Below are 19472 nucleotides of genomic sequence, written 5' to 3' on the forward strand. Positions count from 1 at the left end.
GGTCATGGAGAGGCAAATGGAAAGTTTTGGGCATAGTATATTATTCAAACAGAGGGAAGGGGAAGCAGGAAAAAAGCGAGTCGAACGTTGTGGATCCTTCCTGTTGGATGTTATAATCTAGTATTCTGTACCGTGGAGAGGGGAGTGGGAAGAAGATTCGGAGCGACTGGAACATTGTGGCACCATCCTTCATCACTGGAGAGGGGAGAGAGGTTATTAACCTTCTTCATGTTATAATGTGTTTTATGTAATGTGGATGAATGCAATTTAATAATTTTAGGTTAGTGAAATATGGAGTTGAAACAGAGAATATCTACTAGATGTTTTTATTATGATAAACCATACTCTAAAGGCCGTTAAGAGCTAATTTAAAGAGTAAGTGCTTTCCAGATGTTTTCTAAGTAGAGCGAGGAGGGGAATTTTTAAAAATGTATATGGTCACTTAGATTGATTACGTTAGCCTTTTATTCGATGTAAATTTCTATTGCTTCCTTTCTATTCAAAGATTTGTTTTTATTTTCGAAGTGTAAATTTGTTAGGTATGTGTTGAATTCTGTGAAATGGTGTGAACTGTCCTTTATGTGCTTTCCGAAGGCTGAATGTCAATTATGTCTGATCGCGTTTCTCTGTTCTATGTATCTTGTGTGGAAATTACGTTTAGTTTTACCTATATATTTGGCATTACAGTTAAGTTCTTGCCACTTGAGTTCATAGAATCCTGACTTTTTGTTTAGGATACACTTGCTGATGTGTCCCTGCAGTGTGTTGTTCGTTCTAGAGGCTACTTTTATAACTTGATTCTTGAAAATATTACCTACTTAATATGTGTTCTTGTTAACGTAATTCAGAACCAGCTATTTTTCCATGTCATCTCTGATGATTTCCCGGGCATTTTTCTTATGTGTATTTAATACTTTATCTTCTGTGCCCGGAGGGTGGTTGTTTTAGTTCGCGATTTGTTTAATGATTTGTATCTCTTCATTGAAATCCGTTGTGCACATTGGTATGGAAATAGCTCTGTGTATCATTTTATTATGTCCTGCTATTTTGTGTCTGTATGGGTGGTTCGACTCGTTGTCAACAGTGTGCGACGTCTGATTGCGTTTTCTGTATACTTTGTAAGAGAGGTTGTCGTAATTGCTGCTGATTGTGATATCTTCATTTTCTTGTTGGTTTCTCCTTGAAGAAAACACTTCACTACAAGAAAACAAATAAATTATTAGGCTCCTTATAACAACGTTACACCAAAATTGCTTTACATTCAACGACAAAATATATTGTCCAAAAGATGTGTTAGTCATTGGCTCACCATTGTCTGGTATAACAGCAAACATTTTTCTGAAAACTTCAAAAACATCTTCTTAAAGTCAAGTCTATGAGATTCACAATGAAACCAGAATTGAACTTGGAACAATATAGTAACACGGGACTAGGAAATATGGTAAAATGTTTAAAACCTATGCTTTATCCATAGGAACATTGCGGCTACACATTGTACTGATAGGACTAGGAAGAGTAGTGTAAGGGTTAATACATGTGCTTTATGGATAGGGACAACCCGTTTGTCCTTTTGCTAGGTAGATGAGGAGGAGGAAGAGCCATTTTGTCAGGCAAATGAGAAGGAGCCCTTTTGGCATTCGGATAAGGAGGAGGAACCCTTTTGCCCTTATGATAAAACGTGAGCCCTGGGTTCCATTTCCTGTTATGTGTGTAGCACGAATGTTATTGTTCTGAAGTTTTAATCTCTAAGTGAAGTCAACATTACTGTAGGTAATTGAAAGCCTCCAGAATTCAAATCTATAAGCATGAAATGTTAAAATCAAAAGCTCAGTTTTCCAAACACTAAAAATCTATCAAGCTGATACTGATTTCTGTTAGAAAAACGCAACTCAGTGTACCACTAAGATGTCGGGGATTTTATTCTTTATTAGGTAATTCGGATAAGACGTGACCCCTTGGTTCCATTCCCTGTTACGTGTAGCATGAATTTCTTCGATTCTGAACACAAAGTTTTAACTCATGATCATTAGCACGGTAACCTTTTCATTTTTAGGACGAGCCAGTTATCAGTTTTCCGCCTACTTGTAGTAGGAATAATGCAAATGTTAAGCAGCTTAGGTTGTAACTACTCAGAGTAGAAGGACTATAACAAAACCATAAGTATGGTAGATCATTCTATGCAGTTGTTTATTGAAGAATAACCACAGATATACACAACATGAATATATTATATTACTGTAAGATACATTGTGAACAGTCATTGATCATGAACGATAGAGGTTACACATCGTCGCAAGTTTGAAGTTACAAGAGATAAACCATTTGCCAATAGAGATTAATATGCTATACCTAACACAGTAGAAGTGCTCTCGCAGATAACAATCGATAAGCGTGTTTACATATAGTTGCAAAGTTAAAATCGGGAGGAGCCAAGTGTTGAACAATAGTTACACATCGTCGCGAGTTTGAAATTAGAAGAGATAAACCATTTACCAATAGAGATTAATTGCTACACTTAACAACGTAGAAGCGTCCTTTCAAAAACAATCGATGCAGGTGTTGCTGCTGTCAAAAATGTACCAACTTCAGCTAACTCCTTCTAGGAGGAGGAGGGCGCGGTGAGGTGGTGGAGGAGGAAGAGGAGCCCTTTTGTCCTTCAGACCCTTATCCCATTAGCCCTTTAGCCACTTAGCCCTAGGAGGAGGAGGGTGCGGTAGGAAGAGGAGGATTCCTTTAGCCACTTAGCCCTAGGAGGAGGAGGGCGCGATGAGGAGGAGCAGGAGGAGGAGGAGGAGGAGGAGGGGGAGTCCATTAGCCATTTTTCCAATCTGATAGGACGTGACCCATGGGTTCCATTCCCTATCATGCGTGTAGCACACTTTTCTCGGTTAAGCATTTTACAATCCTACACTGAATGAACTTTATCACTTCTAACAGGATAACAAAGTGAGGTTATGACATCTCATCATTCTGATTATGCTTTTAGGTTTGAGCGCTTATCTTTCCTCGAGAGCTCTAGTGCAGCTCTCCCCCAGGGTTAGTCCCATATGAGCCTATGCATACTCAAGAGCCCCTGCGCTAGACTGATGCTAGAAAGGGCATCCGGTTAGGAGGATGAAACCCCCCGCATTAGTCTAATATGTCAAAAAGCCCTAGCCAGCTCTCCCTGAGTTAAACTCATAAGGGTCAATGTATTCCTATTTACCACCGTGCCCTAGCACAGCTCTCTCCCCGAGTTAGCATTCCCTTTTAGGTACCCTTATGACTAGCAGTATATCGTTGTTACAGTTCTACCCCTCTACCCCACCTTATAAAATAAGGATCTAAGCGGAGTAACGTCATCATAGTAGCGAGAGCTGTAGTAACGTTACTGCTAACAAGCTATGACCTGTAGACCCAGAGTTCTCTCAAGTCACGCGTCTCGCAACGTAAGACATTATCGGCATTCCTTTACTACACCAGATCCGAAGATACTGCTTAGCTCACAAAGTCATACTTTTTCTGCTGAGATGCACTTTTTTCCACATTTGCTGTAGTCAGTACACCTTCACCGTAAACATATTTAAATCAGGGTGAGAATATTTGAATTACACCTAAGCTCTTTAGTTTTGAGTTTGTCAACTCCCCGTTCAAATCCTAGGGAGTAACATTTACTCTGCTCAACCACACCTCGAGTAGAAGTGCCTTCCCCAAGAGTTGGCCAAGGAGGTTATACAGACAACAGCTTAGCACGCTTCATGCCTAGACTCAGCTAAATACATCGAGTTCGCTAACCCATGCTCTCTCAAGTCAGATGTCCCTTCTAGTAGCCTCTTTTTACAGTATTGTATAAGGTGACGACATACTATTGTCTCGGTGTGTCAGGGGTCGTAGCACGCATCCCTATAGGTTGTAAGTTACAAGTTGTGAGCCCCTGAGGTAGATCTACAGTTGAGTCTAAACGAATAGAGTACAGCAGCCATCTCGCATAACAGGCCTTGCCTCAGTTCTAGAAAGTCAGGCTGATAAATCGAATAGGTCATATGTTACAAGTTGTGAACCCCTGAGACAGCCCTCTAGTTAAGTCTACACGAATAGAGTATAGCAGCTATCTTTCAGAGCAGGTCTTGGGTCAGTTCTCGAATGTTAGGCTGATAAATCGAATAGATCATAAGTTACAAGTTGTGAGTCCCTGAGGGAGCCCTCTTGTTAAGGTCCATATGAATAGAGTATAGCAGCTACCTTTTATAGCAGACCTTACCTCAGTTCTCGAATTTCAGGCTGATCAAACTAATAGGTTATAAGTTACAAGTTGTGAGCCCCTGAGCCGACCCTCTAGGTAAAGTCTATACCCAAAGAGTATAGCAGTTATCTAGCATAGTAGCCCTTACCTCAGTCCCTCGAAAGTTGGGATGCTAAAACTAATGAGTCATAAGTTACAAGTTGTGAGCCCCTGAGGCAGCCCTCTAGTTAAGGCCTACACGAATACAGTATAGCAGTCATCTTGCATAGTAGCCCTTGTCTCATTTCTCGAATGTCAGGCTAATCAAACTAATAGGTCATGACTTACAAGTTGTGAGCCCCTGAGGCAGCTCTGTAGAGTTAGGCCTATAAGAACAATGTATGGCCATTAGCTCCTAGTCCGTCTCCTTAAAGTTAATCTCATATAACCAATGTATAGTGTGACAGTTTCGATAGACCGGATGTCTCGAATGCATGAACCGAGTGGTGTATCTTGGAGTTAGTACTCTTTGCATTCACATTGACTTCACCTGTGGACTTAGTACTCTTCTAATTAGTTGATTTAAGCCATAAGACTTTATACTGGTGTCGGCGGTTAGGGATGAACCTGTTTATGAATGAAAGAAAGAAAGAAAGAAAGAAAGAAAGAAAGAAAGAAAGAAAGAGAGCGCGCCTCGCGAGCGTACGATAAACCTGTAGACCGGCACCGGCTGTATCCTACTAAGTAAACGACTTGTGATACTATTAAACAGCGTGCTGGAAAGGTAATGTGTATTCCAATAATAACAATTATAATAATGATAATAATAATGATAACATTTCTGAATATTATCTTACGAGTAAAACAAATGTGGGAAATTATTACAGTTGTGAATTTGACGAGATTTCCAGTCTGAGCACGCGTGCACAAAGCTTCAAGGACTCCAGCTCGCCAGCTGATGGTGAAAGTAGGTTACTGGGTCCAGACTGGGTCAGGAATCGCCGTACGAGAGCAGTCTTCGACACGCCATTCAGGCGAAGGACTTGGTTCGATAGCAGGCGGCTATACCTGATGCATGATCTAAAGAAGTCGAACTTTGATTTAACGTAGTTGTATACCCCACAAATATATGTCATTTGGGATATTCTGTTTGTCAACGCACATAATACAACATATGTCAAGATAAGTCGAGCTTCCTACAGTGTACATTCTTTGGACAATATTTTCAGGAATTGGTGGTGTGACAAATTTATTAATTTTTATTGTACCAGTTTCAGCTTGAAATCCAAGAAGAGGACAATTACGAATCTCATCATGGTGATGTTACCTAACGCAGTGTGTGTGAGTGCTGAGATGGAGGCCTAAACTATGAGACCGTAGCTGGCAGCGATGGGTTGAGAGGAAGGCACTATTGAGGACGACCAGCCGTCCAGCATCATGAAAACATCGTAAAGCTAAGTCGACGCAATTGTATAATAATATCTGTTCTGAAGTTATGTAGTTATAATTGGTAAATGTTCTTGCAGTTTGTTGCAGTTGTGTAGTTGTAGCACTTTGCCATATTGTAACACCAATAGATGATCTTCACATATTTATCTCCGTTAGATAGGCATAATGTGATATTGAATGATATACGTGATTTGTGAATTATGCTCGGTGAATCAGGCGGTAATAATTCTCATAGTTTCATCTTATAAATTTATTATTGCCACGATTGGTGGAGAACGATGTTTGAACATTCAAGTAGAACGATTAGATTTTACTGGATGTACAGTCGTCGCACAGAAGCGGATTATACTTGTATATGGTATCAGTTGGAATATAATGGTGTGTGATATTTGGACTTAGGTCTTGAAAAATGATTCCGTCACTTTGAATCAGAACCCGTGTATGTAAATGCAGAGTAGAGACAGTTAAATCGAGACTCGAGAACCGGTAGATGGATTGGATCTTCGAGAATTATATACGCGTACGACTTGTTGCGTGATCCTATTCTAATGAACTTGTGAGATCCCGGGGGATCACAAATGTATCGTCGTATAATATGGGTCTTATAGATTTCACTATTATTGATGATGATGATGATGCTTGTTGTTTAAAGGGGCCTAACATCGAAGGTCATCGGCCCTCACTATTATTAATGTGATAATTTTGTCTTCGAGAGAGATTATATTGTAGTGCATAACTGATGTATTTCTTCGAGAATAGTCACACCATGATTATAGAAGATGATTATTGAGGCCAGTGATAATTAGGTATTGTAATATGGTAGATATTTACATGATTTTGGATAACGAATCTGCGCATATTTGAGTTTGACTATGTCTTCGATGAGTTATATCTAACTAGGTCCTATCCCGAGTTCTCCGTAATTTGTAACTGTAATGTTCGTGTTAACTCGCAGTAGTTCTGGAACAATATTCGAGACTTTGCCCGAAATCGAGACCTTTCCCGAATGTTCGAGGACTTTCATTCAGGTCATCTGCTTGAATTTTAGAAACCTTGAGGTACACTTAGCTATCCTAGAATAATTGGATGGTATTCTGACGCTATGGTCATCTTCCGTGTAGCCAAATGTGTAGATATTGTAAAATATTTTGTAAATATTAGTGCGACTTAGTATTGTAATCATGATTATGGTAGTTTTGAGTTCTCCTTTTACCTTATTGTCTCAGATGTTGTTGTACTATGTGGGCAGTGTTACTTTCTTTGATATTCGCATCCAGGATTTGTGATGTGGCATTTCAGAAGTTAGATTTTGTGTTAGGCAGACCATTTTAAATGACTATCACGTTATTTCCAGACTTTAGTTATTTATTTAATTTCGCTAATCCAGTAAGCGACTGGTAACTGAACAGATTTCGTTGAGTCGATTAAGTTTAAAGAGAAATTATAGCATCAAATTATGTAATGGTGAAAATGTAAACTATGGGTAAATAATTGAAAACTTGATATGATTATCGTACAAAATTTTATTTTATTTTCTTCTTTCTAAAATTTCAGAGTGGAACAGCAGAACCCAGAGCTTTCAGTGAATTAAATGAAATCTGTTTACCTGAACAAAATTATCGAAATTAGTGTGTAATTGTGATTTGTAGGGCAAGATAAGGCGAAAAATCATGTACCACCCTATTTGATTATTTTATTTGTACGTCAAGAGCTGCATTTTTTATTTTTTTAGCGATCATTTCCACTATCATAGTTATTGAAGGATTACAACCTGAGATTTTTTTGTTAATAAACCATGCCGTAAATGAATTTTACTCTGCATTTTCTTTATTATATGCGACAATTTAAGTTCATTTTCCTATGCATGCCACATCCTTGGTTATTTTACTTGGGCGTCCTATTTGCGAACTGAGCACCCCTGAGGTGTCTCAGTGTTCCCCGGCTGTTGTCTAGCATTAACGGGTACAATAGGAACCATCTTGCTTCGGGGGCCTAGCACTAGGAAGTTGTACGCAACCGCCATTTTGCGCAATCGCCCCTAGGCCGTCTCCTTAATGCCTATGTCTCCCCTAGGCCAGGTTTCTCCATAAGAGCCTATGTGTAGCCGCCATCTGCGCAGTAGCCCCTGGGCTAGCTTTCTCCATAAGAGCGTGTGTATAGCCGCCATCTTGCGCAATCACCCTTAGGCCGTCTCCTTAAATCGTACGCCCCCCTGCGCCAGCTGAAGAGCCTATGGATAGCCGCCATCTTGCGCAGTAGCCTCTGGATCAGCTTTCTCCATAAGAGCCCGTGTATAGCCGCCATGTTGCGCAATCGCCCCTAGGCCGTTACATTATGTCCTGTGTCCCCTGGGTCATTTTTCTCCATGGGAAGGGCATCTGGCCGTAAAACTGAGGTTAGGTTCCTCCATGTAGTTAGATGTGTTCTCTTATGCGAATCCTCATTGCCCCGCTACTGAAGATTTCGTCTCGAGAATACTCATTGCCCTACTACTCAATATGGCGTCGGGAAGGGCATCTGGCCGTAAAACTGATCTTAGGTCCTTCCAAGGTAGCGATTGTAAGTTTACGTATGCTTTCTTGTGCAAAACCTGTGTCGGGAAGGGCATCTGGCAAGATGGCGCCGGGAAGGGCATCTCGTCGTAAAACTGAGGTTAGGCCCCTCCAAGATAGCGCCTCTGAGGTTAGGCTTGCTTTCCTGCGCGTAAAATGTAAGGTTAAGCCCCTCTAAGATAGCGTGTGTGAGGTTAAGCATGCAGTCTTAGCCAGCATACTCAATGACCTTGCCAGAGGTCTATGCAGCGGAGGCCTCTCCCGAGGGTCTTTGGAGGCGGCGGCGGCAGAACCATCCACTCATACTGCTGCTCTGGCCTGTAGTAGACGAGCAGCCCCTCGTACTCCGGCTCCGTGTAGACCTCGGAGAAGAAGAAGCCGTTAGGGGTCTCGCCCATCCCTGTACGGCTCCGTCTCCACCTCGATCTCCGGCTCCGGCACTGGTGGCGGTATCTCCGGTCCCGTGAGGTCTTCCGTCCCTGGTGTGGGTCCCATCAAGGAGCTTCGGAGTAAGCGCTCGCACTCCATCGCAGTTTCTTCTGGCGTCATCGTCTTCACCTGGCCGTTGTTCGCCGTATAGTCATCCTAGTCCTCCTGTAATAAAACTCCTGAAAGAGAAAGCGAGCACAGAGAAATGCTGCAGCTCAGACAAAGCTCTTTCGAAAGTGTACCGACAAGTACAACTGTCTGACTAATACTGGGAAAGTACAGATCGCCTGGCGAGGAGAGAAGTGTCAGCGGAAAGCACACACGTCCTCTCGCTGTGACTACCAAGCTCACCATCTAGTGGGAAGGTTTTCTTTGCCGGGGGGTGGCGAAGCCTGCTTTCCCCGCGTGGCAATCGACTCAATCTACATTGCCTCCGACATGCTATTATTTCTAAGAAGATATAGCAGGGAAGGGTAGGAAGTGATACAAGGAGTATCTGCCGGTTTCCATTCAAACACGTTACCACGGCCAGAGTTTGTATTAGTAAGGTGTGGTATTAAGGGTCAGGGAAAACCACATAGGCAGAAAAGGGAAAGAGCCTACATGTAAAAACTGACATCTTTCGATAGCTCATGCAACGATGTGGGCTGGAAAAGTCCAGAGGTTGTGTTAGTTGAGAATAGGTATAATGCACCAGCCATGAACCGTAGTCTCGCCTGTCCAGCAATCAGGGAATCAGTCTGCTTGGGCACTGCCGTGACTAGCGCGGGCCTTGCCGGTTGCGGAGCCATGCGTCAAGTACCACTAGTGCCCACCGCACAGCGCCTCCTCCTTGGCATGCCTCGTACCCAGTCCCCAATCCTGGAGAATGAGGCCAAGCCTGCCTGGAAGGGATTAGTTCATGACGCCGGTCCTCCTTCCTCTCTACACGCGCCGTGGGCCGGTAGATAGGGCAACTGCGATGAGAAGCCGTGTGGCCACCCGCGCAGTTGGCGCACCCCGGTGCATCTTTACGTGCTGCGCAGGCCGTGTAGTGGTGATCACCCCCACAACGGTTGCACCTCACTAAGAGCCCACACCTCTCCTGCCTGTGGCCCCACCTCAAACAGCGGAAATACTGCAAGAGCTGCTGAGGGGGACGTTTCAATCTCACCTGATTGCCGCTACACGCTGAGGTCCTCTCCTCGTTAGCTCCTCGATCGGCTGCTGTTCTGGGAGCAGTCCTGGGTGGCGGCCAGGCGGCCCTCTCCTGGAGGGCCGGCGTCGTCTTCTTTCTCCTGGTCCGGGGCGGCGTCTTCTTCCCGGGGGTTGTCTCTTCTCAGCGGGGGAGGAGGCCTCGTCCTGGTTGCCCTCCTCCTGGCATGGTGACCCTGAGGTTGCGGGTGGTCCCGCTCTAGAGACGGCGTCTCCTTCCTCCTGGCTGACGGCGTTGGCGTCGGTCTGTGCTGACACCCGACGGCGTTCCCTATCCTGTAGGGCACACATTGAACTCTGCACGTCGACGGACACGCTGGCAGGTCGGGCGTGGATAGCAGCCTCCGAACGCCAGGGGGCGTCCTTCTCCACTGCTGTGCTGCCGTGCGCCGTCTGGGGCATCTTCTTGGATTGCGCCCGGGTGATAACCCTTCCTGGTGGCCCTTGGGCTGCGTCCACTTTGACCACATCACCGCTGGCGGGCTCGGGACCTCGGTCTGCGTCCACCTGGCAGATCCGAACCGCTCGGCCTGGGTCGCACAGTCGCGGCTCTGCGGGATGGCACCCACCACCTGGGTGGTGGCGTCGTTGGTCTCCGGTTGGGTTGCTTGGACTAGCTCGGTATTAACCGCCCTATGCCTTAGCCTCCTCGTCGTCTGATTGGTGCCCTCCCTGGTCTCCGTCTCAGCCCTCCCACTGAGGGCGCCGGCGTTTGTACCTGGCACGCCGTCCCTCCCTGGTAGTCGGACGCCCTGAAATAGAGTAGAGAGCTCCTTCTCCACGTCGAGCTTCGCTCCTGGTCGTGATGCCTGATGATGAGGCCTCCTGGTATTAAGCTCTCCACGGACATGGTTATCGAGATGATCCTGCCTCCGTGGCGAGGGCGCCGCATTCTGTCCAGGACTAGGCCCCGTTCAGAAGTTACAGGGCGCCCCGGCCTGTAGTAGACGAGCAGTGCCTCGTACTCCGGGTCCGTGTAGCCCTCGGAGAAGAAAAATCCGTTAGGAGGGTCGCACCCGTCCCTGTACGGCTCCGTCTCCACCTCGAGCTCAGGCGTCTCCTGCTCCAGCTCTGGTGCCGGTGTCTCCGGCTCCGTGTTGTTCTCCAGAGCTGATGGCACTCGGCTGAAGAGGTTTCGGACCATGCGCCCGAACTCCCTGGCACATTCTTCGGGCGTCTTCGGTTCCATCTGGTTGCCCTCGTTGTTGTCCGCCGTAGTTCTCCTGAAAGAGAAGGAGAGCACTGAGAAAGCTTCAGTCCAGACAAAAGCTCTTTCGAAGGTGTACCAAGAGCTGCCTGACTATTACTGGGAAAGTACAGATCGCCTGGCGAGGAGAGATGAGTCAGCGGGAAGCACATACGTCCTCTCGCTGTGACTGCCAAGCTCGTCCTCATAGTGGGAAGGATATTTTAAAAAAATGTTTCGAGGGGCGGGGAGTGGCGAAGCCCGCCCCCCCGCGCGTGACCATCAACTCAATCTACATGGCCTCTGACATGCTATTAATTTCTAAGAAGAAAAGATATAGCATTGAAGAGTGGGAAGTGATACTACAGGAGTACCTGCCTGTCCCCATGCTCAGCATGTTACCAGGCCAGATGTTGTGGTGGGTATCAATAGTGGCGTAATCGGATAGTGAGGGTCAGGAATAAACCACATAGGCGGAAATAGAGAGATGCCCACATGTAAAACCTGACATTTTTGTAAATAGCACATGCAAGGGTGTGGTTCTGGAGAGGTCCAGGTGGTTGCGTTAGTTGGGAACAGGTATCATGCACAAGTCATAAGCCTATTCCTCGCCAGTCCAGTTGTTCAAGGGATCAGTCCTTCTGGGCACTGCTGTGACTAGCGCGGGCCTTGCCGCTTACGGAGCCATGCGTCAAGTACCACTAGGGCCCGCCGCACAGCGCTGCCTCTTTGGGGTCCCTCGTACCCAGTCTCCGGTCGCAGAGAATGAGGCCAAGCCCGCCTGGGCGGGGGCCTCCTGGATGGGGATGGGTCCTGACGCCGGGCCTCTTTCCTCTCTACACGCGCTCTGCCCCGGTACACAGGGCAACTGTGATGAGAGGCTGGGTGGCCTCCAGGACAGTTGGCGAACACCGGCGCCTCTTTAAGTGCTGTGCAGGCCGTGTAGCGGTGGTCACCCCCACAACGGTTGCACCTCACTAAGAGCCCACACCTCTCCTGCCGGTGGCCCCACCTCAAGCAGCGGAAACACTGCAAGTGCTGCTGAGGGGGACGTTTCGGTCTCACCTGATTGCCGCTTCCCGCTGAGGTCCTCTCCTGGTTGGCTCCTCGGTCGACTGCTGTTCTGGGAGCAACGCTGTGTTGCGGCTGGGCGGCCCACTCCTGGTGGGCAGGCGTCCTCTTCTTTCTTCTGGTCCACAGGCGGCGCATTCTTCCCGGGGGTGGGGGTCCTTTCTCGGCAGGGGAAGAGGCCTCGTTCTGGTGGCCCTCCTCCCGGCCTGGTGACCCGCTTGATGGTGATTCCGCTGTGGAGACTGCGTGTCCCTCATCCTGGCTGGCGGCGGTTGCACCTCGACAGACTCGCCGGTGGGCAGGGCCTGGACGGCAGCCTCTGAACGCCAGGGGGCGTCCTCCTCTACTGTCGTGCTGCCATCCGCCGTCTGGGGCGCTTTCCCGGATTGCGCCCGGGTGATATGCCCTTCCTGGTGGGCTTTGGTCCGCGTCCACTTCGAGAAGGTGGTCCATGGAGGATCGGTCTGCGTCCACTTCGCAGTGCCGAGCTGCTCGGCCTGGGTCGCACAGTCGCGGCGCCAAGGGGCGGCATGCTCCACCTCCGTGGTGGCGTCGCTGGTCTCCCTTTGGGTGGCCTAGCCTCCTCGGCGTCTGCGTGATGGCCGCCCTGGTCTCTGTCTCGGCCCTTCTCCTGAGAGCGTCGGCATTCGTCCCTGGCACGCCGTCCCTCCCTGGTGGTCGGACGACCTGAAACAGAGTAGAGAGCTCATTCTCCTCGTCGCGCATCCGCTCCTGGTCGTGATGTCTGATGATGAGGCCTCTTGGTAGAAAGCTCTCCACGGACATGGTCGTCGGGAGCCTCTTGCCTCTTTGGAGAGGGCGCCGCACTCTGTCCAGGATTAGGTCTCGTTAGGAATGAACAGCGCGCCCCGGCCTGTAGTAGACGAGCAGCGCCTCGTACTCCGGATCCGTGCAACCCTCGGAGAAGAAAAAGCTCTTAGTGGGTCGCACTCGTCCCTATATGGCTCCGTCGCACCCTCGGTCTGTGACCCTTCCCTGCTCTGGCCCCGTCGGTGGTAACTATGTCTTCGGTTCTGTGCTGTCTTCCGTCCATTGTGGCATTCGCTAGAAGCGGCCTTGACTGTAGACAACTCCGCGCGCCAACGCCATGCCATAGGGCATGTCCCTGTTGTTCGCCGTGGTCATCCTGGTGCTCCTAAGGTGAGCACTGATAAGTGCTCAGCTCAGACAAAAGCTCTTTCGGAAGTGTACCAACAAGTACAGTTGCCTGATCGCCTGGCGAGGAGAGAGAGCGAGCGAGAGGAACACGTCCTACCACTATGGCAGTGAAGCTCGTCCTCCCATAGAGGGAAGGTAGGGACCGTAGCCTTAATAAGGCACAGCCCCAACCTTTCCCTGGCATGAAAATGGGAAACTACGGAAAACCATCTCCAGTGCTGCCGACGGTGGGGTTCGAACCTCCTACCTCCCGAATACACGCTGTTACCTATATGATACAAACCGGACAGCCACTTGCTCGGTCACAAGATTCTAAAGGATGAAAACACAGGCCTACTTGATTAAATCTTTACAGTTTGCTTTACATCGCACTGACACTGATAGATCTTATGACGACGATGGGACAGGTAATAACTAGGGGTGGGAAGGGAAGCGGCCGTGGCCTTAATTAAGGTACAGCCCCAGCTTTTGCCTGGTTTGAATTTGGGAAACCACGGAAAACCTTCTTCAGGGCTGCCGACAATGGAACTGGAACCCACTATTTCGCTAATGCTTGCCCACAGCTCTGCGCCCCTAACCGTACGGCCAACTATTATTATTATTATTATTATTATTATTATTATTATTATTATTATTATTATTATTATTATTATTATTATTATTATCAGCCTTGACTTGCAGCTTACACTTTGTTCCAGAATTAAGACACAACGTACAGTGCTGGATACGCGTTTTAGAAAGGATTTGTGATTCTTCCCGACCTGTATTGACCTTTGCAACAAATATGATGTAGTTTCATAATTCATAATTGCACTACCTGAAATGATTCTGAAAAAAAAAAAAACTAAAAACTATTCAGAAAATTCAAAAATCTTCAAAAGGCTTCCGTAGTGACATTACGGGTAATTTTAATAGATTGGTTGTGATAGGGTTAACACAAAATGTTTCTGGAGCCGTATTACGAAATACAGTTGTCTGCAAGCTGGTTGTAATGTATTATGAGGGTTGTACTGCTTCGTTCTGGGAAATCTGTATTCTTTGATTCCCAATAGTGTTGGGGGTTTGCGTGGTTACGATGGCAATGATGTCTCAAATTGCCATCTTACCATGTCTTTCTGAATATAGTTGTACAGTGTGTACAGTGACTTCGTTTATGTGATATGTAATGTTTTGGTGGTAGTGCTTCACTCACAGTGAACAAAATGAGAGAAACAAACTAGCTATCTGCAGTGTGGTTGATGTTGTTTACAGTGTTAGGTTCGGATTTCCTGCGGTTCCTTGTGTAAGTTGGGATTAAATAATATATGTGTATTTGCATTATTCGCGTAGGAATAATTCTTAGCATTATAATTTTGAACATTTAATTATGTATATTTGAGCATTTGATTTCGTTCTTTTAATAATTTATTTTAGCAGTTGGCAAAATGTTTCTTCCAAATAATGAACGCGGCATACTCAGAGTTTGGCGAAATTATTATTAACGTAAAGAGAAATAAGGGGGAATAAGTTCAGACTGCCGCTTTTAATTTCTGTTTTTCAAACGAGCTTATGAGTAGATTGTAGTTGTCACGTCGTTGTTGTTCGTCTACCGTTTAACTCATGTTCAGGAGTGGCGTGTAGTTCGATGCATTAGTTTACACGTGCAGTTTTAGTCTTTGCTGACCTGAAATATTGATTCAGCTGAGGCGTTATGGACTGAGATATATTTGTTCCTGTTGTTCGTGATATGTTGCCAATTTTTTAAGTGAAATACACGTGTAATATAGTAATGTGAAGTAATGCAAAACTCCTAGGTTGTCATGACTTAACGTCAGATATCTTATTTATTTTTCGTCAGGAACACGTTTGAAAGAACCTACACAAAGTAGTGTCTTAGAGATTAATAGGAAAATACCACCCAGGGGATTAAATTGCCTAGGGAAGAAAAAGTGACTCATTCATTGAGGTTATAAGTTATGACACTTTTGTAATTTTCTTTGATCTTAACTTCTTCCTCGGCCCTGTTTCATAAAACTAACTAATAATATTACAACTCATAAAAATGATTACTAGTTAACCAAATTCTGTTGCCTAAAGATTTACACATGACTGATAAAATATCTTCTCATAATATTAGTTCGTCAGCTGATACATATGGAGGTTAGAATAGGTTTGTTGCATATGTTCTCCGTTTGCGTTTTTTCCTAGCAGTAGGCTAGTGCTTGACTTCAACCGAGTATTAATGCATATATGTTCGATAGGCTCGCTTGATATTTTCGTTGTTGTGAATTTGATACATTTGGGAATGAGTAAAGTGAAAATAATGTTAGTGAAGAGTTTCTTTGCGGAAAGTTCTTTGAGTTATAGCGTCAACTATTCGCAGCCTACAACCCTCCTTTTACTTTTTAGTTTTATGATCTCTTAAAATCTGTGTTGGGATGGACTAGCAAAACCTTGTTTTATAAAATATTTTTCACTAATACGTTTCATACAGTTATTAGCGAATAATATTAGTAATTAGTTTGAGTCAAAATTATTAGTAGATATTCCTAATATTAGTAAATTGTTTCGTCGACAATATGACTAATAAAATTTATTTGTATTATTGGGATTATTCCCACGAGTGTATTTTTAATATTACTTTTATTTATTATTATTTTAATATTTTGGCATAAAATCGTGAAGATTAATGAAATGGTAGAAGTATTCAAACAGTGATGAGCGAGTGTAAGTTCACCGTCCAGTAAATTTTAGGCCAAAAAACTGCTTGTACTAGTACGTAACAAACACATGAACACAATGAGAGATTTAGGTTAGATTACATTATTTGGTTGATAGGATTGGTAACAGAATGCCCCAATGAAAGGAATGAAGCATTATCCCGTGAGAGTGCGCGTACAATGTTCGAACGCCAGAAGTCGCTCACGGAGTTTTCCTCTGTGGTCATGATAAAGGTTAAACAGAGCTTCACTTAGATATATTTGTGTCACGATTGATATTCCTTTATTGGTGAAGTATTACAGTAACATAAATACTCGTAAGCGTCATATGTGTGCATTAAACTAATTTTTTGGTACCTTTTGTTAAAAAATTACATCTAGAATTGTTGAAATTTATTTTAACGGTAACAAAATTTTTATAAAGCTGTGTTATATTTTACAGAAATAGCAAGGCGTAATTAAAACACGCAAAAATCCCACAATTATTGCCTACTTTAACAGTGCATGACATAACTAATTACACTGTCAGTTTTCCACAAATTTCTTGAACACTTCTCAGATTGGTGCAAGTTTATCAAGCGACTTTCGTTCCTCCCTGCATATCGACAAATCTAAGAACTTGTAGTAAGAACTTGAAATGCTTGAGGGCCATACAATTTCGAAAGAATTCCACACCAGTGCCAAGTGATGCCCAAAGATATTACGAATTCAGATGGGAAGCTTTCAGAATTCCTAACATATACAAAAGACCAAAGACTGCTTGAATGTCTGCAGTTGTTGCGTTCACAGCGTCTCTTTCCTGCGAGTAATTACTTTCATTCTTCTCTATCCATATGTTTGTAAATTTGGTTGTCATTTTATCGTTAGTGAGAAAGTTTCCACACATCTAGTAGAGAGCATGCTTCAACGGCTTGTCTCCACACTTGAGGTAAAGGGGTTCCTATTTTATTGCGAACTAAAGTGCTGACATTTTTGGGCGGTGCGTAACGTTCCAGTATGTTGTCCCTCCTCATCTAGTACCACGCAGGTTTGCATAATTCAGGAACATACATTTCGGAATGGGAGTAGTCTTCCAACACATTGGCATCTTCTGCCTCTTCAGCGAAGAGCTGTCTTCGAAATGGACCTTCCCTATTTGCATTTAGAAGTTCTTGCCGCTCCTCACGTTGTACAGTGCCTGACAGTCTCCGAATTCTTTCGTTTTCTTCTTCCATGTCAACGCAGAATGTCGGAAAGCACTCCACTACTGAAATATTTACGCACTGAGCATAAATGTTTGCATAATTTCCATAACATAAGAGGTCACACCAGGATGAAAATTCCGCCTTGCTGAGAAACGCATGGTGTTGCACACGGATTAATGCTCCAGGCATTTACGAAAAGCGCACTCACACCGACGTGATTGTTGCTGGGCTAAAACTTCTCCCACCACTAGCTGACAGTTTGAGGGAAAAGTATTGAAATTATACAGTAAGCACAGTACCTAGTATGATATTACACATTCGTGATTATTTAGAGCCCGGACGAAAACTCAGTTTGTGACTTCTCACGGGTTAACAGCAGCTTCAGATTGCACTCCACGGGTTGGTACTGATACACAGTACCATTGTATTTGTGATATGCATGGTTTTCAAAATTGACAGTCTGCAGAGTTGTGACTGGGATAGATGACACCCTTCTTCAGGATTTTGTATGTTGGTCTGCTGGTTGTGGTGAAGTATTTGCCACATTCACTGAACTTGGCGGTACTCCTTTAGTTTATGGAGTACTTGATGGAATGCTCGAAATTGATGCACCAAGTGCATATGAACCAGTATTTGTTGATTGAAATAGGAAACATTCCTTGAACATAACGCTCGTATGAAGGCTGTATTTAGAATTCTATGTTTGTGGGAATTAGCTAGGTAGTGTCAGTGGTGCTAGGGTTCTGAGGCTAAGTGACTTGAACATTAAGATGGCTAATGGTTGGAGACCTTTCTATGGTGCAGTTCTGCTCGGAGACTCTATCTTTTAAAATCTTCCCTTATACCACCAGTAAACCAAGATTTTGCTAGTCAATCTCAACAGAGATTTTTAAGAGCACATAAAATAAAATAGTAAAAAGAACAAGGAGAGTTATAGGGTATGCAATAGGCTGCAATTAGCACTTTCAACAAAGAAACTTTCTTCTCCCACATTATTTTCACTTCTACCCATTCTCATATGTATCAACGTCTCATGAACGAAAATATCAAGCGAGCCTATCGAACATATATGGATTAATAGCTGGTTGTAGTCAAGCACTAGCCTACCTCTAGAAACAAACGTAAACCAAGAACATATTGATGGTTTTCTTTTAAAACCTTATATGTCAAGAAATACTCATCTTTCGATTTTATGAGTTTTAAGTGTCATGGGTTTCCTGCTAAGCCTCTAAGTCTTTATCTTCTAATGATGAAGCACTGCTTATTCTCCAAGTTGTTTTGGGATATAGAAACATTGGTCTTATTCACATTTCCAGTGTGGCTTAGGACCACTAACACTTAAAAAATAATAGATGAGTATCGAACCAGCCTTCATGCTGAGGACTGCACACACACACATACATACATACACACGTACGTACGTAAGTTATACATTTATTGCTACTTCATCTGGCCTGTTTGCAGATTTGTGCAATCATTACTTATATTCTAAATGGATTATTTAATTAGAAATTTCAAGTCGTTATTTCTGAGCAGTGATTCGTTTGTTAAAAGCTCTCTGCATCACACCTATGCACCTTGGTTTCTGTTCAATCCAGCAGAGTATGCGTGGTGTGTTATTGCTTTGCAACCAAATAACAGACTGCATTTTACACTCTTTTCTTGTTCTCGCGCATCTTGGTAGCTTTTGCACTGGCTGGTGTCATAAAGCTTCATCTGCAGAAATTGGTTTGCATTATAACATCTGTGACTCAAGTAGGGGATTTTTACAATTAATTTAGTGTTCAGTTTACTGATGTGCAGTCGCTTAAGTGCGGCCAGTATCCAGCATTCGGGAGACAGTAGGTTCGAACCCCACTGTCGGCAGCCCTGAAAATGGTTTTCCGTGGTTTCCCATTTTCACACCAGGCAAATGCTGGGGCTGTACCTTAATTAAGGCCACGGCCGCTTCCTTCCCACTCCTAGCCCTTTCCTGTCCCATCGTCGCCATAAGACCTATCTGTGTCGGTGAGATGTAAAGCAACAAGCAATTAAAAAGTTTACCGATGAAAGCCTACAGCTTGCATTAAGCAGAAGAGAAGCTAAAAATTATTAATTTAGGATATCCCACACCAGCACTAAACATAAAGAAGACTGTACAAAGTAAAGGCAGACAATCTACATTTATGTTTAATACATCTGTTTATGATAAACATAATTGGCTGTGAAAAGAACAATTCGTTGTACTGTTTTCGATGGTTTTCTTGGCAGGGAGGATAAATGGACCGATATGGGAATAATACCTATTGCATTATTTATTAGGTATTTTTTAAATATTATTTTTACAAC

General features: G+C 44.4%; 1 protein-coding gene across 3 annotated transcripts in view; it reads left to right on the forward strand.

Annotated features, from left to right (window-relative positions):
• Positions 1-14320: 14320 nt before the first annotated feature.
• Positions 14321-19472, forward strand: part of LOC136863506 (zinc finger protein 260) — a 611998-nt gene continuing 606846 nt past the window's right edge. For all 3 annotated transcript variants that reach the window (XM_068226143.1, XM_068226144.1, XM_068226142.1), the window contains exon 1: positions 14321-14543. The gene's annotated coding sequence lies outside the window, so the exon portion shown is untranslated. The remainder of the gene's footprint in view (positions 14544-19472) is intronic.

This window comes from Anabrus simplex, chromosome 2, assembly GCF_040414725.1.
Source record: "Anabrus simplex isolate iqAnaSimp1 chromosome 2, ASM4041472v1, whole genome shotgun sequence".
NCBI lineage: Eukaryota > Metazoa > Arthropoda > Insecta > Orthoptera > Tettigoniidae > Anabrus > Anabrus simplex.